The 25,519-nt window shown below is 39.6% G+C and overlaps 1 protein-coding gene and 1 long non-coding RNA gene across 8 annotated transcripts in view; one reads left to right on the forward strand and one right to left on the reverse strand.

Annotated features, from left to right (window-relative positions):
* The window catches only part of LOC134760069 (uncharacterized), a 101,313-nt gene extending 87,853 nt beyond the window's left edge, over window positions 1–13,460 (reverse strand). For both annotated transcript variants that reach the window (XR_010136954.1, XR_010136955.1), the window contains exon 1: window positions 12,280–13,460. This is a non-coding gene — a long non-coding RNA (uncharacterized LOC134760069). The remainder of the gene's footprint in view (window positions 1–12,279) is intronic.
* The window catches only part of AKAP6 (A-kinase anchoring protein 6), a 626,630-nt gene that overhangs the window by 256,172 nt on the left and 344,939 nt on the right, over window positions 1–25,519 (forward strand). The gene's annotated exons all lie outside the window — the stretch shown is intronic.

A 25,519-nucleotide genomic window follows, 5' to 3' on the forward strand; every position in this document is an offset into this window, starting at 1 on the left:
AAACTCCATCTAAAGGCCATCAGCCTCAAAGATCAAAGGTAGATAAATCCACAGAGATCAGGAAAAACCAGTGCAAAAACCCTGAAAATTCCAAAAACCAGAATGCCTCTTCTCGTCCAAATGATTGCATCTCCTTTTGAGCAAGGGCACAAAACTAGATGGAGAATGAGATTGACAATTTGACAGAAGTAGGCTTCAGAAGGTGGGTAATAATGAACTCCTCTGAGCTAAAGGAGGTTGTTATAATGCAATGCAAGGAAGCTAAGAACCCTGCATAGAGGTTACATAAACTGCTAACTAGAATAACTACTTTAGAGAGGAACATAAATGACTTGATGGAGCTGAAAACACAGCATGAGAACTTCGTGAAGCATACACAAGTATCAATAGCCAAATCAATCAAGCAGAAGAAAGGATATCAGAGATTGAAGATCAACTTACTGAAATAAGGTGTGAAGACAAGATTAGAGGAAAAAGAATGAAAAGGAATGAACAAAGCCTCCAAGAAATATGGGACTATGTGAAAAGACCAAACCTATGATTGATTGGTGTACCTGAAAGTGGCAGGGAGAATGGAACCAAGTTGGAAAACACACTTCAGGATATTATCCAGGAGAACTTCCCCACCCTAGCAAGACAGGCCCACATTCAAATTCAGGAAATACAGAGAATACCACTAAGATACTCCTTGAGAAGAGCAACCCCAAGACACATAATCGTCAGATTTTCCAAGGTTGTAATGAAGGAAAAAATATTAAGTGTAGCCAGAGAGAAAGGTCAGGTTACCTACAAAGGGAAGCTCATCAGACTAACAGCGCATCCCTCTGCAGGAACCCTGTGAGCCAGAAGAGAGTGGGGGCCAATATTCAACATTCATAAAGAAAATTTTCAACCCAGAATTTCATATCCAGCCAAATTAAGCTTCATAAGCAAAGGAGAAATAAAATTCTTTATAGACAAGCAAATGCGGAGGGATTTTGTCACCACAAGTCCTGCCTTATAAGAGCTCCTCAAGGAAGCACTGAATATGGAAAGGAAAAACCGGTACCAGCCACTGCAAAAACACACCAAAATATAAAGACCAATTACACTACGAAGAAACTGCATCAACTAATGTGCAAAATAACCAGCTAGTGTCATGATGACAGGATCAAATTCACACATAACAATATTTACCTTAAATGTAAATGGGCTAAATGCCCCAATTAAAAGACACAGACTAACCAATTGGATAGAGTCAAGAACTATCAGTGTGCTGCATTCAAGAGACCCATCCCACATGCAAAAACACACATAGGCTCAAAATAAAGGTATGGAGGAATATTTATCAAGCAAATGGAAAGCAAAAAACAAACAAATAAAAAAAACAGGGGTTGCAATCCTAATCTCTGATAAAACAGACTTTAAGCCAACAAAGATTAAAAAAAAAAAAAGACAAAGAAAGGCATTACATAATGGTAAAGGGATCAATGCAAGAAGAAGAGGTAACTATACTAAATATATATGCACCCAATACAGCAGCACCCAGATTTATAAAACAAGTTTTTAGAGACTGACAAAGAGACTTAGACTACCACACAATAATAGTGGGAGAGTTTAACACCTCACTGTCAATATTAAATGATCACCGAGACAGAAAATTAACAAGGATATTCAGGGCTTGAACTCAGCTCTGTACTAAGCAGACCTAACAGACATCCACAGGACTCTCCACCCCAAATCAACAGAATATACATTCTTCTCAGTGCCACATAGCACTTATTCTAAAGTCAACCACATAACTGGAAGTGAAACACTCCTCACCAAATGTGAAAGAATGGAAATCATAACAAACAGTCTCTCGGACCACAGTGAAATCAAATTAGAGCTCAGCATTAAGACTCCCACTCAAAACTGCACAACTACATGGAAACTGAACAACCTGCTCCTGAATGACTAGGGGTAAAGAATGAAATTAAGGCAGAAATAAATAAGTTCTTTGAAATCAATGAGAACAAAGAGACAGTGTACCAGAATCTCTGGGCCACATCTAAAGCAGTGTTTAGAGGGAAATTTATAGCACTAAATGCCCACAGGATAAGGCAGGAAAGATCTAAAATCGACACCCTGATATCACAATAAAAGAACTAGAGAAGCAAGAACAAACAAATTCCAAAGCTAGCAGAAGACAAGAAATAGCTAAATCAGAGCAGAACTGAAGGAGATAGAGACACAAAAACCCTTCAAAAAATCGATGAACCCAGGAGCTGGTTTTTTGAAAACATTAACAAAATACATAGACTGCTAGCAAGACTAATAAAGAAGGAAAGAGAGAAGAATCAAATAGACACAATAAAAAATGATAAAGGGGATATAACCACTGATCCAACAGAAATACAAACTACCATCAGAAAATACTATAAACACCTCAGCACAAATAAACTAGAAAATCTAGAAGAAATGGATAAATTCCTGTACACATTCATCCTCCCAAGACTAAACGAGGAAGAAGTCAAATCCCCAAATAGACCAATAACAAGTTCTGAAATTGAGGCAGTAATTAATAGCCTACCAACCAAAAAAAGCCCAGGACCAGGTGGATACACAGCCAAATTCTATCAGCAGTACAAAGAGGAGCTGGTATCATTCCTTCTGAAACTATTCCAAACAATAGAAAAAGAGGGAATCCCCGCTAACTCATTTTATGAGGCCAGCATCGTCCTGACACCAACGCCTGGCAGGGACACAACAAAAAAAGAGAATTTCAGGCCAATAACCCTGATGAACATTGACGTGAAAATCCTCAATAAAAATACTGGCAAACTGAATCCAGTAGCACATCAAAAAGCTTATCCACCACAATCAAGTTGGCTTCATCCCTGGGATGCAAGGCTGGTTCAACATATGCAAATCAATAAATGTAATCCATCACATAAACAGATCCAATGACAAAAACCACATGATTATCTCAATAGATGCAGAAAAGGCCTTCAATAAAATTCAACATCCCTTCATGCTAAAAATTCTCAATAAACTAGGTATTGATGGAACATATCTCAAAATAATAAGAGCTATTTATGACAAACCCATAACCAACATCATACTGAATGGGCAAAAGCTGGAAACATTCCCTTTGAAAACCGGCACAAGACAAGGATGCCCTTTCTCACCACTCCTATTCAACATAGCATTGGAAGTTCTGGTCAGGGCAGTCAGGGAAGAGAAAGAAATAAAGGGTATTCAATTAGGAAATGAGGAAATCAAATTGTCTCTATTTGCAAATGACATGATTGTATATTTAGAAAACCCCATTGTCTCAGCACAGAAACTCCTTAAGCTGTTAAGTAACTTCAGCAGTCTCAGGATACAAAATCAATGTGCGAAATCACAAGCATTCGTATACAACAACAATAGACAAACAGCCAAATCATGAGTGAACTCCCATTCACAACTGCTAGAAAGAGAATAAAATACCTAGAAGTAAAACTTACAAGGGATGTGAAGGACCTCTTCAAGGAGAACTACAAACCACTGCTCAAGGAAACAAGATAGGACACAAACAAATGGAAAAATTTTACATGCTCATGGATAGGAAGAATCAATATCATGAAAATGGCCATACTGCTCAAAGTAATTTAAATATTCAGTGCTATTCCCATCAAGCTACCATTGTCTTTGCAGAATTAGAAAAAACTACTTTAAATTTCATATGGAACCAAAAAAGAGCCTGCACAGCCAAGACAATTCCAAGCAAAAAGAACAAAGCTGGAGGCATGATGGTACCTGACTTCAAACTATACTACAAGGGTACAGTAACCAAAACAGCATGGTACTGGTACCAAAACAGATATATAGACCAATGGAACAGAACAGAGACCTCAGAAATAACACCACACATCTACAACCAACTGATCTTCGACAAACCTGACAAAAACAAGCAATGGGGCAAGGATTCCCTATTTAATAAATAATGTTAGGAAAACTGGCTAGCCATATGTAGAAAACTGAAACTGGACCCCTTCCTTATACCTCATACAAAAATTAACTCAAGATGGATTAAAGATACAAGTGTAAGACCTAAAATCATAAAAACCCTAGAAGAAAACCTAGGCAGTAGCATTCAGGACATATACTTGGGCAAAGACTTCATGACTAAAACACCAAAAGCTATTGCAACAAAAGCCAAAATTGACAAACGGGATCTAATCAAACTAAAGAGCTTCTGCACAGCAAAATAAATTATCATCAGTGTGAACAGGCGACCTAAGAATGGGAGAGAATTTTTGCAATCTATCCATCTGACAAAGGGTTAATATCCAGAATCTACAGGGAACTTAAACAAATTTACAAGAAAAAAACAAACAACCTCATCAAAATGTGGGAGAAGGATATGAACAGACACTTCTCAAAAGAAGACATTTATGCAGCCAATAAACATATGAAAAAAGCTCATCATCACTGGTCATTAGAGAAATGCAAATCAAAACCGCAAGGAGATACCACCTCACACCAGTTAAAATGGTGATCGTTAAAAAGTCAGGAAACAACAGATGCTAGTGAAGCTGTGGAGAAATAGGAATGCTTTTACCCTGTTGATGGGAGTGTAAATTATTTCAGTCATTGTGGAAGACAGTGTGGTGATTCCTCAAGGATCTAGAACCAGAAATACTATTTGACCCAACAGTCCCATTACTGGGTAAATACCCAAAGGATTATAAATCATTCTAGTATAAAGATGCATGCACATGTATGTTTACTGCAGCACTATTTACAATAGCAAAGACTTGGAACCAACCCAAATGCTCATTAGTGATAGGCTGGATAAAGAATATGTGGCACATGTACACCATGGAATACTATGCAGCCATAAAAAAGAATGAGTTCATGTCCTTTGCAGGGACATGGATGAAGCTGGAAGCCATCATTCTCAGCAAACTAATGCAGGAACAGAAAACCAAACACTGCATGTTCTCACACGTAAGTGGGAGTTGAACAGTGAGAAACATGGACACAGGGAGGGAAACATCACACACCGGAGCCTGTTGGGGGGTGGGGGACAAGGGGAGGGAGAGCATTAGGACCAATACCTAATGCATGCAGGGCTTAAAACCTAGATGATGGGTTGATACATGCAGCAAACCACCATGGCCCATGTATACCTATGTAACAAACCTGCATGTTCTGCACATGTATCCTAGAACTTAAAGTTCAAAAAAAAAAAAAAGAGATATATTAACCATTCGATGTGTAGACCCTTTTTGGATCCTGATTCAAAATATAAGCTGTAAAAACAAGATATATATATATATTTTCTTAGCAAGACTAATTCATTAATATATATGTATATATATATAAAAACAATTGAGGAAATATATACATATATTGGTCATTTGATAATATAAAGGTATTAATTTTTATGGAAGTATAATAATGGTATTGTGGTTGTATTTGAAAAGAGTATACATGGACACAGATGAAAACAATAGACACCAGAGCCTACTTGAGGTGAATAGTGGGAGGAGGGTATGGATGGAAAAACTACCTGTTGGTTACTGTGATCATTACCTCGGTGATGAGACAATTTGTACACCAAACCCCTGTGACACCCAATTTACCCATGTAACAAACCTGCACATGAACCCCCGAACCTAAAATAAAAGTTGGAAGGAAAAAAACAAAAACAAAAAAGAAGAGTTCTTATCTTTTAGCAATATGTACTGAAATATTATTTAGACAGAATGTTAGGATGCTTAGGATTTGCTTCAAATTAATTTGAGGTTGGGGAAGTATGTAGGAACAAACAAGATTGGACAAGAGTTAATACCTGTTATCGCTGGGTTTTGGGTACATGGGAGTTCATTATCCTCTTCTTTCTGTTTTGTATGTTTTCAAATTTCCATAATAAAAAGTTTTAAAAATGGAATGACTACCATTTATATAAAGATTTTCACAAACCTCTAGTAAAGCATTATTACTCTCTTAGACAAGAAACAGAATCTTAGAGAGGTGATGATTTGCCCCAGGACATGTAACTAAATTGTCAGAATCAGGAATCCAGTCCGGATCCTCAGACACTATCTTGTCTCTGCTTGTCTATAAACCATGCTGTCTTAAAAAGCAGGATGGTTCTTTTCTTTGGTTGTTTGGATAACTCCCTCCCTGTCCTCTGATCTTCAGTGTGGAAGAGGTCAGAATCCCAAGAAGTTGGTCTGTAATTCCTGCAATATCACACACTTTACTTTTCAATGAGACCCCCAATGTTTCCCTCAGCTTCCATTCAGGATTCACCTCTCTGTTTCTTTTCTTTTGCCATTACATGTTAAATTTTCTTGGTTTTATTTGCTTTTAGTTTCTATTTTCTTCTTTTTTTCACCTTTCATCCCCTTCTTCTATATTCCCTTTTCTCCCTAGTCTTTGTCATCAAGGGACTTTTCAATGCTGGTTACAGCCCTTCTGTTCTTGTATGTGTTACAGATATTGTTGCTTCTCTCTCATTTTCACCCTAATTGTCATCTCCCTTTCAAAGAGTCTGATAAACTAAACCAGCAAAGGGAGCTGTCACAAGGCAGTCCTAGGATAGGAGCTCAGACAGCAGCATTCAGAATCTAGAAAAACTTGTGATTTTTCTACTGAAAAATGATTAAGAGAAACACTGGCACCTTGAACACAGTAGGTACTCTGTTAATATTTACTGATGACATTAATGAAGCGAAAATTAAATGACATATTCAGAAGAGCTAGTTCTTGCCAAAAATATTTCCTCCTCTGTGCCTTTTGAGTTGTGGGACTTAGTTTTCATCCCTGGATGACTTGCCTTTTTTTTTTTTCTTTTTATTATCATTATTATTATTATTATTATTATACTTTAGGCTCTATGGTACAGGTGCGCAACGTGCAGGTAAGTTACATATGTATACATGTGCCATGCTGGTGCGCTGCACCCACCAACTCGTCATCTAGCATTAGGTATATCTCCCAATGCTATCCCTCCCCCCTCCCCCCACCCCACAACAGTCCCCGAAGTGTGATGTTCCCCTTCCTGTGTCCATGTGTTCTCATTGTTCAATTCCCACCTATGAGTGAGAATATGCGGTGTTTGGTTTTTTGTTCTTGCGATAGTTTACTGAGAATGATGATTTCCAATTTCACCTGGATGACTGGCTTTCTATATCTATGAAGTGAATAGACCAAAGTCCTGTGAGACAATGCCTTGCTCTTTCATGTAGTAAAAGTTAGCCCACCTCTGTCAGTATAGCAGAGAAATACTAGATTGGGAGCTTCTTGAGGGCAGGGACTTTGTTGATTCAAGTTTAGATCTCTGTCCTTAGACATCCTGTAATCACAGGATGTTGCAGGATGTTAACTTTCTTGCATAGATCAAGTGTTACAAAGAGCCTGGTAATTTACACATCTGTGCTACCATGACTTAAGACAAAAGTACAAATCAGGACTTTTGTTTTTGTTATGTTTTATTGTCCTCCCTCCTCCCATCTTTGTCCCTCCATTCTTTCTCTCAGGTACTCCACATCCTTATGTTGTTTTCTTCTCATCAAAGCCCTGACAGAAACACAACCACTTCCAAAGACTTGCCATTCCTCAAATGTCCTGTGTTCTAATTGGACTTGCCCCGCTTTGCTCTAACAATCTTATTCCACCTTCATCAAAATTATTATTTCTAGGATACTGATTTTAGAGCATCTGTTTTAAGTGATTATTAATAATATATGACTAATAGGTAGGTTTAGTCCCAATTAATCTCTGCCTAGTGGAATGTGTGAAAAACTGTCCTAAACTCTACAGTAATGAATGCTATTGGAAGAGGTATTAACTAGGCATTCCACTAGAAAATTTGCTGATCTCTCGTCTGTTTTGTCATACCTCCCTGACTCATGGGGTGTACTGTGAGAACTGTTGCAACTCTGGGGAAGTGTTTTCCTGTCCTGCCACTAGACTTTGTGCCAGGAAATAATTTCTAGGCATTGCCTGGTAAAGTTCATCAACTTGCTTTGAAGAAGTCCTGTGAAAGCAATAGAGGGTTTTGTGTTGCTTTTCAACAACCTCCTTGGTATGCCAGTGTATAACAAACTATGATCATTAGCATTCCCCCAAGTAATTTAAGAAGAATTAAAAACAAGATAGGCACACAAAAGTTTATACATTTGAAAAATGTTAGATTATGTGACATATTAAACTACCAGTAGATTCCTAGCGTTTCTTGGTAGTAGAAAACTTTTGAAAACATGTCCAGTAATCTGTATAATAAAGTCAAGACAGTTTTGATCTTGATCTGTAAGAAAGTGTAATAATAACTAAATCATTATTTGAATGCTGACAAGTACTTGCTGTACATTTACTGTTTACTTGTATTGTAGCACCACCTACTGTTGATAAAGAAAACAAGCTTTTACAGCTTTCCCATTTTTCTTTGCCTTGCTAGTTAAAAGAATGTCTTGGCTCGTCAGCCAGACATGCTGCTCAGAGATGTTTCTAAAGTTATGATACAGAGATTGCATTATGTCTGTTTCCAAAATGAAAGATTATGCCTTCAGTTACCTAAAGATAAGAACTGATGCTTGACATGCATATATGACATATTTTATCACTTTTCAAATCAGATGTTTATCTTTTTGTTTTCTAATAAAATAGGCTGTAGATGTTGGGAAATTACTGATTTGCTTTAAGTTCAGTTGCTCTTCCAATGAACAAATACTTAAGTGGTAAAACATCAAGTCCTCTGAATATAATTACTAATATAAAATGATGTCATATTAGATCCAGGGTTAGCACTTACATACCATCACTCCCTTTCCTCCACCCTCAACAGAATCGTCATCACTAAAAAACCCCCAAAACATCAACTAGGCTATTTGATATTTAGAGCTTTACTACTCAAAGTGTGGTCTGTGGACTGGACGCTTGGGCCACACCTGGGAACTGTTAGAAATGCAGGATTCTTGTATCCCTGCGGTTTAACAAGATCCCCAGGTGATTCAGATGCACATTAAAATTTGAGAAGCAACGTTTCAGGCATTTCTTGTATCCCACCCTACCCATCCCTGCCAGAAGACTGAACAGCAGTCAAACCAAGAGTAAGGTCTTTCATTACAAGTTTGAATTTACGGTATCTTAGTCTCATAAAAAGTTAGATGATATTCTCTGACTCATGGCTTATTGAATGTAAATTGTATCACTGCTGTCGTTAGGGCTCACATCAGCAACTGAACAAAGAAGGCACAGTCCTTTCCCATTGGATCTGTCAGCTTCATCTCTGGGGAAAGTAATCAGGGAGCCATTTAAAACAGCTGAGAGGAAAACTGCCAACTCTGAAATTTTAGGGCATGCAAATGCCAACAAAATATTTAAGTTTGGTATGATAGAATCGTAGTTTGAACAGACAATAGAGGTAGGCTTAAATAATTCCTGACAATTGAAGTAGAAAGCAATACTTAGAGCTAGAATTATGAATAAATTGGAAAATTTAAAGCTCGATTTTTCTTAAGTCTAAATTTTCTTTTACCCATCTCTTTCTTCTATTTAAAAATCTAGTTAGTTTACTACAAGAGCAGTACACAGCCATTTGATTTTTGATTAATGTTGAATTAGTTCATAAGTTTAACAAATGAATGTCATTCACAAATTTAATTTTCCTAAGACATTTAATCCATCTAATAATCTCAAATACTTTAGATACATGAGGATAGACTTAGAAACCTAACTAGGCCAAATCTTTCAGTGAACTTAGGCCAGTTTTGAAAATGTAATAAACCAAATTCGTAACTGATAAACTAGGTTCTTTCATATTACAAAATTAATCAAATTCTTACCTTTATTAAAATCATGACCGATATCCATTCAACGTTTCAAATTAAAACTCCAAGGCAATTTTGTATTTTGGATTCTTTGAAAACATTTCAATAATTTTAAATAATAAACACCAAGATTATCTCCATAATCATAAAATGTACTACCAAAGTTAGCACAAAGTACCATGGGTTAGGCTTATGTCATTATCTCTGTTATTTCTACATTCTCCTAGTGTTTCATAGTCACACAACTAAAGAAAGTAGAAGTCATCTGATCCATGACCAGTTCTGTAATGCGTTTACGGACAGTTGTAGTAATAAGAAACTGTGGACCAAAAGCAAGATCATGGTGCTACTTCCTAAACTGTGAATTAGCAGGCTGAACCTTTTTATAGTTTAAGTCTTTCTTGTCAGTGGGGGAATCCAAGTCCATTGGCGAGAGCTGAGACTTAGTTTCATAGGCCATTGTCTTGTCTCCTAAGTGTATTATACATTTACTCAATTTTCATTGTAAACCCTTTCAACATTCTCTCACCCAATTTGGGTAGATGGAATCCTGTACCCCGCTCCCCCCCCTCCCCAGGGCTATAGCTAATGTCTTCATTGCACAGTTGTTGTTAATTGAGACCTGTACCTCCATCCATGGTATAAACTGTTTTCATTATCTGTCTCACCTCCATTTTAACAGTAATTCTGTTGACATTGCTTCTAGACTGGAGTTTGGCTAATAAGACACTGGACACTGTGTTACTGTGCTAAGGAAGCACAGATAATGCAGTGTGTTAAGCAAGCATTCTGGGTCATGATTTTTGTGCTGGCACAATTGTGAGTAAACCAAGAAAAATAGTCCCTATGAGATTTCTTTCAGACTTCAGCACACAGAAACCTAGTGGATTGTTCCTTAAGATAAATGAGAGGTTTGAGAATGTACTTTTTGTCATAGTTTGGGTTCCCAGGAATCAGATTCCGAGGCTCTGAGATCTGCATGCTGGAGGTTTATTGGGGTGAGTTCTTGGGAAAAGCACTGAGAGGTGACACCGTGCTGGCAGTCCTCACAGCCCTCGCTCGCTCTTGGCGCCTCCTCTGCCTGGGCTTCCATTTGGGCGGCACTTGAGGAGGCCTTCAGCCCACCGCTGCACTGTGGGAGCCCCTTTCTGGGCTGGCCAAGGCCGGAGCCCACTCCCTCAGCTTGCAGGGAGGTGTGGAGGGAGAGGCGCGAGCAGGAACTGGGGTTCTGTGCGGAGCTTGCGGGCCAGCTGGAGTTCCGGGTGGGCGTGAGCTTGGCGGGCCCCACACTTGGAGCAGCCGGCCGGCCCTGCCGGCCCGGGGCAATGAGGGACTTAGCACCCGGGCCAGCAGCTGTGGAGGGTGTACTGGGTCCCCCAGCAGTGCCAGCCCACCGGCGCTGCGCTCGATTTCTCACCGGGCCTTAGCTGCTTTCCCACGGGGCAGGCCTCGGGACTGCAGCCTGCCATGCCTGAGCCTCCCCCCGCCTCCGTGGGCTCCTGTGCAGCCCGAGCCTCCCCGACGAGCCCCGCCCCCTGCTCCATGGCGCCCAGTCCCATCGACCACCCAAGGGCTGAGGAGTGCCAGCACACGGCGCAGGACTGGCAGGCAGCTCCACCTGCAGCCCTGGTGCGGAATCCACTAGGTGAAGCCAGCTGGGCTCCTGAGGCTGGTGAGGACGTGGAGAGTCTTTATATCTAGCTCAGGGATTGTAAACACACCAATCAGCACCCTGTGTTTAGCTCAAGGTCTGTGAGTGCACCAATCAACACTCTGTATCTAGCTGCTCTGGTGGGGCCTTGGAGAACCTTTATGTCTAGCTCAGGGATTGTAAACACACCAATCGGCACTCTGTATTTAGCTCAAGGTCTGTGAGTGCACCAATCGACACTCTGTAGTTAGCTGCCCTGGTGGGGCCTTGGCGAACCTTTATGTCTAGCTCAGGGATTGTAAACACACCAATCGGCACTCTGTATCTAGCTCAAGGTTTGTAAACACACTAATCAGCACCCTGTGTTTAGCTCAAGGTTTGTGAGTGCACCAGTCGATACTCTGTATCTAGCTGCTCTGGTGGAGCCTTGGAGAACCTGTGTGTCGAAACTGTATCTAGCTAATCTGATGGGGACATGGAGAACCTTTGTATCTAGCTCAGGGATTGTAAACGCACCAATCAGCACCCTGTCAAATCAGGCCACTCAGCTCTACGAATCAGCAGGATGTGGGTGGGGCCAGATAAGAGAATAAAAGCAGGCTGCCCCAGCCAGCACTGGCAACCCGCTCAGGTCCCCTTCCACACTGTGGCAGCTTTGTTCTTTCGCTCTTCACGATGAATCTTGCTACTGCTCACTCTTTGGGTCCACGCTACTTTTATGAGCTGTAACACTCCCCGCGAAAATCTACAGCTTCACTTCTGAAGCCAGCGAGACCAGGAGCCCACCAGGAAGAACGAAAAACTCTAGACGCGTGCTGCTTTAAGAGCTGTAACACTCACCGCGAAGGTCTGCAGCATCACTCCTGAACCAGCGAGACCACGAACCCGCCAGAAGGAAGAAACTCCGAACACATCCGAACATCAGAAGGAATAAACTGCAGACGCGCCACCTTAAGAGCTGTAACACTCACCGCGAGGGTCTGCGGCTTCATTCTTGAAGTCAGTGAGACCAAGAACCCACCAGTTCCAGACACAGCACCTCTGAGAGGTGAGGGAAGTAAAATCAACCAGAGAGAGGAGTTGAACTGCAGCTGTGACAGAGATGGCAGTCATTCCTACCCAGAACTCTAAAGTGGCTCCCCTTTTCCCCCAGGCTTTATACCTCCTCCCATTTAGCAGATACTGGATGTGGAAAGCTCCCAGGGAAGGGCATGACCTTGGGTGAGGCAGCTGAAGGCAAGGCTCAGGGAGGGTCTCAGCTGAGAAAAATAAACAGTCAACACTGCTTAGCAGGTGGGGGTAAATAAGTGTCTTGATCATAAGGTGGGGTAGGAGGAGGGCAAGTATAAATGCTGTCCACCGCATTCAATAGAAGTGTTTTCTCTATTATTACTAAAGAATGGTTTGACCCAGAAAAGATCATGGTCTTTAGCCACGGAACTTAATTCTAGGAGAGGCGATATGACAGCAGACTGATCCCTGTAATGCAAATGGGCAGTGCTCCTCTTTGCTGAGAGGCATTGTGGAGAATGCATGAAAACATGGCAGTGATGTTGGCAGGGAGATGGCAACGAGGTTCTCTGCACCAACTGTTTCCTGCAGCTGTGAAAAGACACAGCCTGGCTGCCAACTGTTGGGCTCATTGTGCTCTGGCTGAATTTAGTTCCCTCTTATGTCAGCTTGCAATTCTATGTTGAAGAAAATCGGTCTGGTCTGCCACCATCTCCATCTCTTAGCAACTAAGAGAGATTGAAACAACAGCTGGGTAATTTGATATTGGGAACTTAAAGGTCGTGAAAATAGAATATAATGGCTGTTTGTATTAAAGGAAAAAAAAAGAGAAAATGATGTAATCCTAATGCTTAGAAATGTTTGGAATGCCACATGGGTTACAAAGAGTGAAAATCTAGTTTAAACTGGTTGGATTCTTTCTCTCTCAGAATGATTAAAGTTGAGCCCAGAAGCTCACCCAAACACACATATTTGCCTAAATATAAATCCCTGTGGAATGTTGGAACTATAATGTGAAAAACAGTTTCTGTGTTTTTGTATTTTCTCTAAGACTGACCTACAGCTTTCTTATCACAAGCCTTGAAGCAATACTTAGATGATAATTTAGAGTTATTTTTTACTTTGCTTTTTGTGGGCAATGGGGATGGGGACTGCAGTGAAGATGGGAGAAAATGAGGTGTGGCCCTCAGACATAGTGCTGTGCAGGAAGCCTACTACTTCAGAGCCTGCCCACAGCCTCACATACAGCAGGTAATAATAGAATTACATGTTTGAAAACTAGAAAATGAGAAGTAGAAGCCAGATGAAATTGTTAAGTTTTTCTTTTTTCCCTAGGGCCAGTGAGGAGAGACCATCTGTTTTTCAAATTAGAAAAGCCAGAAAATGTAATGTTTGCTCTTAGGATGAGTCAAATATCATACTCTAATGAAAATTCCAAAGCGAAAGAGAGAAAGGAAGAAGAGCTTGAAATGCCAAATTAGTGGGGTGAGGTGCTTGCTCCCTGCATTCCTGCAGATCCAAGCATTTTGCAACTCTAGTAAACCTGCCAGGACAAGGTTCATTTGAAGGGGTGTGGATTACCGGGAGGTGTGGGGGGACTGACAGTCTAGTGCTTTAGATGGTAGGTAACTGCCTGGTCTTGTTTCTCAGAATAACTTGTTCATCCACCACATATGTGGCTTTCATCCCAGCACAGTGGGCAGGACGCCATTGTTTTCTTCGTTTGGTTAATAGTATACTTCCTTGACACCTCATATGGCTGGGTCATGGATCTGCTGCTGTTCTCAATGTGAGCATCACTGTCTTTTTTTCTTTTCTTTTTTTTTTTTTTTTTTTGAGACAGGATCTCTGTCACCCAGGCTGGAGTGCAGTGGCATGATCTCAGCTCACTGCAGCCTCTACCTCCTCGGTTCAAGCGATTCTCCTGCCTCAGCCTCTCGAGTAGCTGGGATTACAGGTATGCACCACCGTGCCTGGCTAATTTTTGTATTTTTGGTAGAAATGGGGTTTCACTATGTTGGCCAGGCTGGTCTCAAACTCCTGACCTCAGGTGATCCACCCGCCTCGGCCTCCCAAAGTGCTGGGATTACAGGTGTGATCCACGGTGCCCAGCCCACTGTCTTTTTTCATCAATGCTAAATTTAATTCTTTCCACATGAAGTGATTCTACTTCTTCAACACGTGTTTTGTTTTGTGACACAACAACTTGGAGGAGGTGAAATTCATTAACAAGGAATAAATATCTTCTTTTTATCAACCCACTTCCTTAACCCCTCAACTCTTCCTAGACCAGTTCCATCCAACGTAGAATAAGTGAACCATATGAAATTGCTGTTTTTCTGGGTCAAAGGCAATCGAATGGTAGTCTCACATGGTTCAACATCTGTATACAAGCAAGTTCTCTGATGAAAAAGCTGAGTGACTGCGAGTACCATTCTTAGAATTCTTTAGGAGAGAAGAAAGATTTCAAGGTAAACCATCTGACAAACTTATTTGTAATCAAACTAAATTCTAGGTGGAGCTGGCTTATAGTTCACACACATAAAAGAAATAGGGATTGAATCTTGCAGGAAACTAGCACTTTTCTACAAGGGGGATGAGGATTTAAGTTTCCTTCATGGAATATGTTTCCAGTTCATTTGGTCCTGCATTTATTTTAGAAATTGTTTGATATTTGCATTTCACTCATTTTCCAAAATTTGTTCTGATTCCAGATTTCTCTGTTAAATTTCTATAAATTTATTTATTTGCTATTTGCTTTGGAGAATAGGAAGTATATCAATTTCTTGGCAAAACGGATGAAAATTCTAACCTACCATTCATTTGGGAGAGGTGTACATATGTTCACTTCCACAGCTCTAGCACATTTGTTCTCAATTTTGTACTTTTGAGACAGGAAGTATATTTATTTAAATGTTCTCTCTGGAAATACGTACATAGAGCTACAGCCTGATGAACATTCCTTATACAAAGGAATGTACATCTCAGTGTAGTACTCGTCTATAATTTACTTTCAATGGTTTATGGATGTATAATAATCACAGTGAACCTTTGTTCAGCGCTTACTATATGTCAGATACTTTGCATGCACTATCATGTTTTATCCTTATCCTGTGATGTGGGTCTTAGTCCTGACACACAACACAGGAAACTGAGGCACAGAGGTTAAGTTTCTCTTCCAAAGACCCACAGTTGTTATTATAATAATAATGCTAAGGCTGATCTTCAGGGCATCTCTAAAGCCTTCTGCTCTCTTATTTACAACACCATTCTACCTTCACATTGGCTACAGCTGATTCAGGCATCCCCTCCATTAATCCTTTTTAGTGAGTGTTAGTTTATTTTAAAGTTATTTTGATAGTTATTTTAAAGGTGATATTTTGGGCAAGATGTCTTGAAGGACTGATGGCAGGTGCATATTGACAATTCTATGTAGAGCAAAGCTTCCAAAAAAAGCATCCTATGAATTCTATCAATGTGGAAGATTGAGCAAAACCAGCTTCTCTTTGCAGCACTGGCATGCAACCAACCTGCTCACCTGCATCCTTACAGCTTAATCTGATGAGCAGAGTCTGCAGACAGAAATCATTTTCAGCTCCTTTTTTTTTTTTTGAGACAGAATCTCGCTCAGTCGCCCAGGCTGCAGTGCAGTGGCGCATCTCCGCTCACTGCAAGCTCCGCCTCCTGGGTTCACGCCATTCTCCTGCCTCAGCCTCCCAAGTAGCTGGGACTACAGGCGCCTGCCACCACGCCCGGCTAATTTTTTTTGTATTTTTTTTTTTTTAGTAGAGAAGGGGTTTCACCGTGTTAGCCAGGATGGTCTTGATCTCCTGCCCTCGTGATCCGCCCACCTCGGCCTCCCAAAGTGCTGGGATTACAGGTGTGAGCCACTGGGCCTGGCCTTCAGCTCCAGCTCTTTGAACTACTCATAAAAATGTTTTAAGTACATTTTTAACTAGCAGTACTTGTATAATATAATTATTTGGTAACTTGAAATTTTCATGTTTATATGCAGAAATAAACATTTAATATATTGTTCTTAAACATATTTTTGTGATATATTTTCTAGGACCTTATATTAATTCAACAAATATTTAATGCCTACCATATGTCAAACTATTCTTGGCATAGCAGTAAACACAAGTGACAAAAATTCTGACCTCATGCTCTTAAAGTTTTTATAATGATTAGTTTTAAAAATCTTTGTCCATAGAAGGCTAGGCAGGGAGGGTGGATCTATATAGAAGCACTTCCTTACTGAGTTGAGAGGCTTGGGGGGAAATGCATAGTGCCTCCTTATTTGGAAGCCCCCAAAGTCATCTCAGACCCTACTTGGACATAAGTAAACAGCAAAGTAGGATCTGGGAGAGGTTTAAGTTGAACTTTCCTTGTGTGCATTATCCTCAAAGATATATTGCAATAAGATTTTTGTATAGAATGCAAGTCTCCTACTGGATTTTAGCCCTATTTCCCATCAAATTTTATCTAGTCATATTTGACTTGTGTCAGATGAAGATTAAAACCTTCAGACACTGGGCCGCAAGTTGAAGATCTTTCTGAATCACAGTGCTAAAATAATAGGAAATTTCCATAAGTGTTACCAAACTAAACTGGGATCCCCTTGCCTGGTGTAGCAAAGCCAAACACTGACATAGGGATTGCTGCAAGAGAAAGTGAAGCATTTATAGCAGGATGCCAAGTGAGGAGAATCAGCAGCTCACACTTAAGACCCAACCTCCGCAGTGGCTTTCAAGTAAGACCTTTTAAAGGTGAGAAGGCAGAGGTTATAGACAAAGTCATAAATCAATACATAGAGATTATACATTGGTTTGGCCTAAAGAGGTGGGATATCTTAAAGCGGGGGCTTACAAGTCACAGATAGAGTCAAAGGTTTCCTGATTTGCAATTGGTTAAGGAGATGAGGCTTTATCTAAAAATTTGTGATCAGCAGAAAAGAAAGTTAGCTCTGGCTCATGGGTATGACCTCTTCCAGGCTCTTCAGGAAGAAATTTAGAACAAAGAACAGCAGTCAGAATTCAGTCCTCAGTTCCCTTTTATCTGAGGTCAACATGCCAGTGGATCCATTTGGAAGGGGTCTGGGTTTCCGAAAAACAGCTCACGTTAAGGTGTTATCTTTAATTTCTATAGGGAACATCTCATGATCCTAACTTCCTTGGCTATTTTTTAAGCTGCTGTTACCTTCTTGCTTATCAAGTTGCTCATTTACTTCTCAGGGCTAGCTAGGTGCCTGTAATTTCCATTGAAGGAGCTCAAGATCTTCCTTTATTTCCATGCCTGGCGGTGTTGAAGGGGGTGTGGGAGGGAGGATAGCAGGCCCTTAAGAGGGGTCCTGGGTCCATCTTATACATAGAAGCAACTGAAGAGGAAAGCTGAGGTTGGGGTTCACAGTTCTCCCAAGCAGTGGCTGAGGCTGGCAGGTTGGAGCTCAACTCTTAGGCAACTTGGCTGTTATATGTACGTGAATGTCTGTCCTAACAAATGAATTTAGTGCTGCAATTTCAAGACGGTGTTGTGTCACCGACTTGCAAAAATGCCTTCTGGCATATTTATTACTTTGGTTCCAAAAATCATATTTAGCCAGATCTTTTCAGTAATGAAGCATTTTTCTTTATTGCAATCTTGCTACAGCTGAGAGGCAATTTAGAATGGAGGTTAAGAGAGTTGATTCTTGGCGCCCAACTGTCTGGGTTCAGATTCCAGCTCCACTTCTTACAGGGCTACATAAGGCAGCTCACTATGCCTCATTTTCTTCTTTCTGTAAAATGATGGTCATGATAAGAGTATCCACCTCATGGAGCTGCAATGAGCCTTAAGTTAGATAGTATTTGTGAAATGCTTAAAATGATGCCTGGCCATAGTGAGCACTTTATAAATATAGCTAGAATGATGAGAGAATCTTAGTTTCTCCTGTCAACAGGCATTGCATGGCTGGGATTTAGCCTCCCTAGTGAATCTTTCACATGGCTTGACAGACATAGTGGGCATCAGCCCTAAATGCCAAAAGCAAACTCGAAGATTCAAAGCAAAGGCATGTGCTGAGCATTTGCCTTGTATGGAGTTTTAGGTGTTCTTATTCAGTGATTAAGAGCCAACATTAGTGAATGTTGTTGCCAAGAAGTCACACACACACACATACATGTATGTGTGCCCACAAGCCAAGTCCCTGTGTGATTGCCATCAGATGTGTCAGGAAGACATCATGCCCAGATCTGTGAAACTATGGAATAGATGTCAGGGAAATGCGGGTCTGTCTGCTAAACAGATGACTGAATGATCAAGTGAATAGTGAGAAGGAGAATTCCAAGCTCCAACTGGAGTCAAGATGTGAAGGAGCAGCAGTAACACTAACAGCCCATGGGTGACAAGGATAAAAGATGGGCTAAATATCTTCCGAGGGAAAACCAAATGTGGTAAAAGACACATCAGAGGAGACCTCTACCATAAAAAAACACAAAAATGTAATTCGATGCCAGAAAGAGATCATCAGCAAGTAGAAAACTAGATTTAGCCTGAAATATAGGTCTGCGCAAGGCTGGTCGGGGAAAGAAGGTGAACATTCAGGTTGATTTTATAGAGAGCTCCTAGAACACATAAACTACATTGTGATGACTAAATATAAAGAAAGATGATTATAGCTTTTTTAGGCAGGAAATGGGGATGGATAGAGACTGGCTGTGCAGATAGAGGAAGAGAAAATGGTTAGTGTAAGATAGGAAATGGAAGAGAAGCATAAACAGGATCCCTTGGTATAATGGCCAAGAATTCCTAATTCCTACTATGTCCCCTCTTTGGCTCAGAATAAAATTAGTATCCACAAAGAAAGAGATAGTCTTAAATTAGAGGGAGCTGAAGAAAATATATTGGGAGGAGAGGAGATGAGAATTTGACATGTTAAAGGACTCCTAGGAATATGGGGAGAATGCTTTCTGAAAAGGAATTCCATTGACTCAGGCTTTAGACTTAGGAACATGTGACTTATACCAAGTAAATATCGACTCCTCACTTTGATATTTTCATATTATATACAATTGCTTTTAAAAATTCTATTGTTTTTCTTGATTATATGACTGATACATATTCTTATAAAAATGAGGAGAAAATAAAAATAATCAGTGGACCACATATGACTTACACCAAGTAAACATTGACTCCTCACTTTGATTGATTTTCAGTGTTGTATACAATTGCTTTTAAAAATTACTTCTATTGTTTTCTTGATTATGTGATTAATACATATTCTTATAAAAATGAGAAGAAAATAAAAATAACCCGTGGACCACTAGAGATATCCACTATTACCATTTTTGATATATTTACTTTTTCTAGTTATTTACATTTAATAAAAAATTGGACTCAGATTCTATAACAATTTTATACATTGTTTCTTTAACTTAATATTATTTCCTGAATAGTTTTTTGTGTGTCATATAGATGGGCCTATATATTTATTTTTCTCACAACTCTTATGCTCAGAAAATCTCTGCTAAATTAATTACTAAGGGGTTTTGCTATGGTATGAATATTTGTGTCCCCCTACAAATTTGTATGTTGAAATCCTAACCTCCAAGGAGATATATTAGAAGGTGGGGCCTTTGGGAGGTAGTCACATCATGAGGGTGGAGCCTTCATAAATGGGATTAGTGCCCTTATAAGGCCTGAGAGAGACCCCTTGCCTTTCTGTCACATGAGGACACAACAAGAAGACACTATCTGTGAGTCAGAAAGAGGACCCTTGCCAGACACTGAATCTACTGGCACCTTGATCTGGGACTTCCCAGCCTCCAGAACTGTGACAAATACATTTGTATTGTTTATAATCCACCCAGTTTATGGTATTTTATTATAGTTGTCCCGATGGGCTAAGACAGATTACAAATCTTTACCTTCCTCATACTGGTGTGTGATGGTTTAGGCCCTGTGGGGCCGATTTAGGATTTCCTGGGTGCCTTGAGTTGTGAGAGGAGAAAACAGTATCTCTGCAAATGTAGGGGAATTGGACCCTGGAGTTGGGGTTTGTGTCTCTTACTAGTCTGTCTTTGAGGTATTTTACTAAACGTCTATTTCCTAATTCAAACAAGTGATAGAGAGCTGGTTGATTGAGAGAAAAATATTAACTCCTATATCAGATATTTAGAACAAGCAGTTGAACAATTCTTTAGAGTTGGGTGAAAAAAAATCATAGCCCCAACTAAAAATGCTGGGGTCACAATTGAAGAGGAAAAAAATTCACAATTGACCTGAATAGTAAATTCTCTAATGTGGGATCTTGCATTAATGAAAGATCTGGGTTAAGCCCTCACGTCTGATGATTGAAACAATAGTACAGTATGCAGGATCCAAAGGACTTTCTTCTTAAAAAGTTGTGCCCTAGTCATAATGAAGGTGTCCATTCGTGGTCAGTTATGTGCTCTGATGTTGAATTTCTTACTGTAATTTGTAGATATTTGTGTAAAGTGACTCATGCAACTATTCTGAGGGAAGGAAGCAGTTTGGTGATTTAGTATAAACCAGAATGGAGCCAGAATGTTTTTAGAACCCAAAGTTGTTTAAAAATCTGTTTTCATTTATCATTTATTTGAATTTAGGTGTCACTATGGTAGGTGAGATTTGGTATGTAAAGTGATGCAACACAAACTCTCAGGAGCCAGACTTCAATATACTTTTATGCCCAGGTCTGATTCTTCTTATTCTCCTTGGGCCTTCATTTCTGCCCACTCAAGCCTGAAGATCCTACTGGTCCAGGAAAATGTCTAGCTGGTTTCCTTGTTGCTTCAACACACAATTAATTCATATTTATGGATTAATATATGGTAAAGATACTTTAAAAATATGAAATACATATTTCTTTCTGATGTATAAGATTGTTACAAAAAACATCAAGCAACAGATAAGTGAGAATTCTCTTTTCATGTTCTGTAGAGTTAACTCCTATTGACAACTTGGTCTGTATTCTTCTAGACTTTTAGTCCATATTTCATATTTATATAATTTTTAAAACACTTATTACTATTATGTAGCCAACTCTCTTACTTTGTATATTTTAGGATCTATTTCTGTATCCATATATAAAGATCTACTTTATCTGTTCAGTATTGATTGATCTATAACCCCTGATTAGATAATCCGTGCAAAGAAATAAAATTCCAAGATGGTAAACACTGAAAGGACACTTCTCCCTACCGCTATTCTCCTGCCTCACAGTTCCCAGATCCAATGATCCAGAGGCAATCATTGCTATCAGTTTCATATACATCCTTCCAGAGCAAATACAAATGGCATCATTCCTGTATTCCTGTATTAGTTTGTTCTTATGCTGCTAATAAAGACATACCCGAGACTGGGTAATTTATAAAGAAAAGGAGGTTTAATGGACTCACAGTTCTACATGGCTGGGGAGGCCTCACATTCGTGACAGAAGGCAAAGGAGAAGCAAAGGCATACCTTACTTGGCGGCAGGCAGGAAAACATGTGCAGGAGAATTGCCCTTTTATAAAACCGTCAGATCTTGTGAGACTTATTCATTATCACAGAAACAGCAGGGGAAAAACTGCCCCCATGATTCAATTACCTCCCACCGGGTCCCTCTCATGACCTGTGGAGATTATGGGAGCTACAATTCAACATGAGATTTCGGTGGGGACACAGCAAAACCATATACATTTCCTTCTGTATACAAGCAAGCTGTAACATCTCCCAGCCTGAAACAGGAGGAACTTTCTTGGACTTGTATATTCCTTTCCAGCTACCACCCAATGTCTTTGCTCCTCTTAGAGCAGTAATCCTTGAAAAATTATCTCCAATTACTGTTTCCACTTCCTCTTTTCTCACTGTGATCTCAGTTTTCATCCCATACTTAAGGACTCGTTGTTATGGGAGCTATACAATTCTGGCTCCTTTGTTCCATCTTGGAACAAATTGAAGGGCCTTCTCAGTTTCAAAGTTCCATATGTGGGTGGACTGGCCCGTTAGTTGAGACTGCATTACAGCCCAACTTTCCTCAGCCCTACTTCCTTCCTTCCCCTTGCTTAGGGGGTCATCCCAAGATAACTCCTTAATAAACTTCCTGCACACTAATCTCCATATTTGAATCTCCTTCTCAGGAAAACAACCTGTGACGTTATCTGGTGGTGTCCTATCTGAGAATAAAAGCCTGAAGTTCTTACAGTGGCTCTGTGTGAACTGCCCCTCTCTTCCCACTGCCAACATTTCTGGCTACATCTCCTATACTCTCCCTTTCGTTCAGTTTTGTTTAGCTATTCTCTATATTAAGACTAGTCATACTTTTGAGCTTTTGCACTTGCTCTTCTGACTTCCTGGGATATACTTCCCCCAGATACCCTCCTGTCTCAACCTTCATTTCCTTTAGGTCTCAATTCAAATATCACTTGTCAGAGATTCTTTCCTGACCACTGTCTATAAAGCATCATCCTCACTACTGTACTGCTTTTCTTTTCCTTTAGAGCAATCAACACTATTGGACACATACTATATTTTATTTACTTACTGTCTTTTCCTGTTTTGTTCTCTGCTGTATTCCAAGGGCCTAGAAAAGTGCTTGGCACAGAAAATATGTTCAAGGAATATTTATGAGTGAATGCGTTATCTTGTTTTTTCATTTGTATAAAAGTATTACAGACTTTTAATATAACAATACAACTCAGAAAATGTCCCAAATAAGAATACTACGAGCTGTAAACAACTGCATAGTTTTCTACCATATGTAAAAACACAATTTAATTAGTCCTCTATTAATGGAGGTTTTATGTTATTTCCAGTAATGTGGTGAATAACTTTGTAATGTCTTCTTCTGTAATGTGACTATATCTGTGAGAAAAAAAATTCTAGAATTGTGTTTTGCTGGGTCAAATGGTGTGTGTGTGTGTCTGTGTATATATATATATGTATATATCTTGCATTGGTAATTTTGTTAGATATAGCCAAATTGTCTTCTGTAATCTTACACTAATTTATATTCTTTTCAACAAGATATCAACATGCTTCTTTCAACACATCCTCACCAATATTTTAATGTTGCTAATCTGATAGGTAAAACATGGTATTTCAGTGTGATTTAATTTTTAATTCTGTTATTGAAAGTGAGGTTGAAAATCTTTTCATATATTTAAAAGGCATTTGTATTCTCTTTTGTATAATCTTTATTATAATACTTTTTCTTTATGAAGGTTTTGTGAACTTTGTCGAGTCTTGTTGATTTGTAGAAAATAGTGTGCATATTTGCAAATACTTTTCTTGGTTTGCCGTTTATCTTTTAACTTTGTTTATACCATTTTCTATTTCAAATAGGAATGTAAAACAGTTTTATAGTGAAGTTTATTGATTTTTTTTCTCTTATAGGTTTTGTGTCTGTTTTAAAAAAATTATTTATTTATTTTTTATGAGATGGAGTTTCGCTCTTGTTGCCCAGGCTGGAGCACAATGGCACGATCTCGGCTCACTGTAACCTCCGCCTCCCAGGTTCAAGCAATTCTCCTGCCTCAGCCTCCCGAGTAGCTGGGATTACAGGCATATGCCACCACTCCCAGCTAATTTTGTATTTTTAGTAGAGATGGGGTTTCTCCACGTTGGTCAGGCTGGACTTGAACTCCCAACCTCAGGTGATCTGCATGCCTCAGCCTCCCAAAGTTCTGGGATTACAGGTGTGAGCCACTGTGCCCCCTAAATTTATTTATTGTACTTTAAATTCTGGGATACATATGCAGAACGTGCAGGTTTGTTACATAGTATACATGGGCTATGGTGGTGGCTGCACCCATCAACCTGTCATCTACATTAGGTGTTTCTCCTAATGCTATCCCTCACCTTGCCCTGCATACCCTGACAGGCCCTGGTGTGTGAGGTTCCCCTCCCTGTGTCCATATGTTCTCATTGTTCAACTCCCACCTATGAGTGAGAACATGTGGTGTTTGGTTTTCTGTTCCTGTGTTAGTTTGCTGAGAATGATGGTTTCCAGCATCATCCATGTCCCTACAAGGGACATGAACTCATTCTTTTTTATGGCTGCATAATATTCCATGGTGTATATGTGCCACATATGTTTTATCCAGTCTATCATTGATGGGCATTTGGGTTGGTTCCAAGTCTTTGCTATTGTGAATAGTGCTGCAATAAACATACGTGTGCATGTGTCTTTATAGTAGAATGATTTATAATCCTTTGAGTATACACCCAGTAATGGCATTGCTGGGTCAAATGGTATTTCTGGTTCTAGATCCTTGAGGAATCGCCACACTGTCTTCCACAATGCTTGAAATAATTTACACTCCCACCAACAGTGTAAAAGCATTCCTATTTCTCCATAGCCTCACCAGCATCTGTTGTTTCCTGACTTTTTAATGATTGCCATTCTAACTGGTGTGAGATGGTATCTCATTTTGGTTTTGATTTGCATTTCTCTAATGACCAGTGATGATGAGCTTTTTTTCATATGTGTGTTGGCTGCATAAATGTCTTCTTTTGAGAAGTGTCTGTTCATACCCTTCGCCCACCTTTTGATGAGGTTGTTTGTTTTTTTCTTGTAAATTTGTTTAAGTTCCTTGTAGATTCTAGATATTAGCCCTTTGTCAGATGGATAGATTGCAAAATTTTTCTCCCATTCTGTAGGTTGCCTGTTCACTCTGATGATAATTCCTTTTGCTGTGCAGAAGCTCTTTAGTTTGATTAGATCCCGTTTGTCAATTTTGGCTTTTGTTGCAATAGCTTTTGGTGTTTTAGTCATGAAGTCTTTGCCCATGCCTATGTCCTGAATGGTATTGCCTAGGTTTTCTTCTAGAGTTTTTATGGTTTTAGGCCTTATGTTTAAATCTTCAATCCATCTTGAGTTAATTTTTGTATAAGGCGTAAGGAAGGGGTCTAGTTTCAGTTTTCTGCATATGGCTAGCCAGTTTTCCCAACGCTGTTTATTAAATAGGGAATCCTTTTCCCATTGCTTGTTTGTGTCAGGTTTGTCAAGGGTCAGATGGTCGTAGATGTGTGGTGTTATTTCTGAGGCCTCTGCTCTGTTCCATTGGTCTATATATCTGTTTTGGTA

Source organism: Pongo abelii, chromosome 15 (assembly GCF_028885655.2).
Source record: "Pongo abelii isolate AG06213 chromosome 15, NHGRI_mPonAbe1-v2.0_pri, whole genome shotgun sequence".
Classification (NCBI taxonomy): domain Eukaryota; kingdom Metazoa; phylum Chordata; class Mammalia; order Primates; family Hominidae; genus Pongo; species Pongo abelii.